At 35.8% G+C, this 2,718-nt stretch overlaps 1 non-coding gene across 1 annotated transcript; it reads right to left on the reverse strand.

Moving 5' to 3' along the window:
- Positions 1-490: 490 nt before the first annotated feature.
- LOC121099963 lies at positions 491-591 on the reverse strand. The gene has a single exon (XR_005831689.1). It is a non-coding gene; the product is annotated as a small nucleolar RNA U13 (small nucleolar RNA).
- Positions 592-2,718: the final 2,127 nt, after the last annotated feature.

Consider the following 2,718-nt stretch of genomic DNA (forward strand, 5'->3'; position numbering starts at 1 on the left):
TCTAACATATGCTTTATATCAAAATGTGTATTACATATGCAGAGAGACACACTAACATGTCTTGTATTTCAGTTTTATGAAATACAAATGTGGCCAATTTCAATCTAAATCATGCAGATCATGTATGTAATTTGGATGTTACCTAGACTCCTCCCAAAGGAATGACTTATGTTCCTTAGTGAATGAATATGAAGTGACATTTGAGAGGGTCCAGCTGTCAGTCTGCATTGCTGAGGAGGTCTAGCCTGTCTGTGGTCCACATCACCAGAGCAGTCACCACTGTTTGAGAATGAATCAGACTACATTGTCCTTTATTTCTTTAAATACAAATTCTGCAACCCATTAATTCACCTATCCCCACTTCCCTTCCCAAGTTCACAAGCTAAATGCGCCCCCTTCCAAAAAAAAACCAATTTGGGGTAATAGTTCAATTAAAATAAGAATAATTTAAAAATAAATTTGCCTGTGGAAATTTCTTTTTCCAAGTTCACATCAGATGGGTAATGGGACAAGGTCGTAACAACTTTTGAGGGAGGCACATGTGACACAACGGTGTGAACACCCAGTCATGTTTATGAGCTACAAAATGATCCTAGAAATTCCTTCTTAAATTTTTTTAAAGATTTTATTTATATATTTGAGAAAGAGGCAGCATGAATGGGGGGAGGAGCAGAGAAAGAGGGAGAAGCAGGCTGCCCTCTGAGCAGGAAGCCCATTGTGGGCCTCCATGCTCCAGGCTCCGTCCCAGGACTCTGAGATCATGACCTAGGCCAAAGTCTGTCCGCTTAAACGCTGAGCCATTCAGGTGCCCCCTGGAAATTACTGCCCCCTTCCCTCCTTTTCTCCTTTCATCCTTGAGTCCCACTGCCCTCAAAGCAAAATAAAGAAGAAATATATGGGTGGTGGGACAGTGAGTCCTTATAAGAGGAAGGCTAAATTGGAAATAGCTTACGAAAAACCAAAATCAATCTGAAACTATCAGTTTAATTTTATAATCATGTTGTAGAATCATTAAAGAAGCTTGGTTATTATCATTAAGATTTCTTTTCTGGTTTAAAAGGTGAGAGGTTAATGGCTCATTTACTGAGGTATGCAGTTTTCTTTCATTTTTCACTTACAATTATCTTCACTTGTTTTAAAATGCAATGCAGTCTCCAAAATGTATTGTAGTTATTCATTATTTCTGTCAATTAAACTTTCTAAATCATAGATTTAAATAAATCACAAATAAGCATTAATAGATTTCAATCACTGAATGCCCACTTCCTGGAAGAAATGAATGGGGCAGATTTACTTTGGAAAATCTGCTTTCCGTGGCAGCTGGAGCACTGGGGCTCAGCAGATGTTAGTTTCTAAAAAGCTGGTATTCACTTTGGAAATGGACTCTGGATGTCGGTGTTGTCTTTCTCCATGGAACAAAATGTTTGTTGACAGAGCAATGTCAATGCTAATATATTTTTGACTGAAACTGTGGTAGCTTCTCAAAAGCATCTGTGTTTTGTAAGCACTTCAGTGTGATGCCTAGGTTGCCTGATATATTAAGGCAAAGTCATGATTTCTAAACAACAGACCCTAAACTTCCTTCGAGATCCAATTTTATATAGGTAACAAAACCAACTCTCCTTAAATTTAGTCTAAAAAATTATAGTGGTCTCATCAAGGAGACATAATGTTTACAAATGTAGAAAATCTCCATTGTAATCTCTGTGGTAACATTGTACACTTTTGCATTGTTTATGAAAATAAAATCAACAACTTTTTTGTATAGACTGCCTTAGTTTTCTCGTTCACCAGGCTCCATGATAATTGACGTCTCTCTAACACTTAGAGTCCAGGTTACTATCCCGGGAGTGGTGTTATAATGAGGTTGTTGCCATAGAAACTTTGCAATCATTGACGCACTTTTACTATTGGAACTTAAATGCTATGGCAAATTTAGAATTTTAAATCATTTAGAAACAGAACAAATTCTGTGGGGATGGTGTATTATTCTTTTATCTGAAATAAACCACTTGGGGGAACTAATTATTTTGAAAATCGAGGAAATGTGCTTATTAGCACAATGGTACCATTTGAGATCTAAGGCTAAGAGAAGAATTTGGTCTGGCAAATGCAGTTTACCAATAGAAATCCAATGTCAGAAAATCCCAATGAATGTCAGTTTGATTTGGGATCGTTAATACTTAAAATAGCGTGGAAAATGTTTTACACACATGAATGAATAAGCTTGCTAAGGAAATAAAGAAATAATAGGTTGCCTGTCTTTAAATTATCAATTAACTATTAAATTTCTGTTTGAGATTTAAGTAGAAAATATTTTATCCTCCAAATCATGTTACTATTATAATCATATTATCTGCCTCTAATGTTAAATATAGGCTTTAGAATAAAATGGGTTTATTGCTTTATGGAACTGTACTGCCTTACAGTCATCATTTTAAACTACTGCTGCCAATTACCCTTTGAAGGTAAAGCCCACTGGGATGGTGGCCATCAAAGGAAAATATGGATTGGAATATCTCAATAAGATCAAGAAACCATGTTGAATCTGGTTTTGCACATACATTACTGTTGGATAATGAGTTTTCCACCATTATGTGTTGTGGCATATGATGAAGACTGCAGTGACTATACATTATGTACTGGATATCAACTTGTGTTATTCTTATTTTTACTCTATATGAATTATGTTTCCAAGCAGAAATGCACTAAGTTATT

Source organism: Ursus maritimus, unplaced genomic scaffold (genome assembly GCF_017311325.1).
Source record: "Ursus maritimus isolate PB19 unplaced genomic scaffold, ASM1731132v1 scaffold_1, whole genome shotgun sequence".
Classification (NCBI taxonomy): Eukaryota; Metazoa; Chordata; class Mammalia; order Carnivora; family Ursidae; genus Ursus; species Ursus maritimus.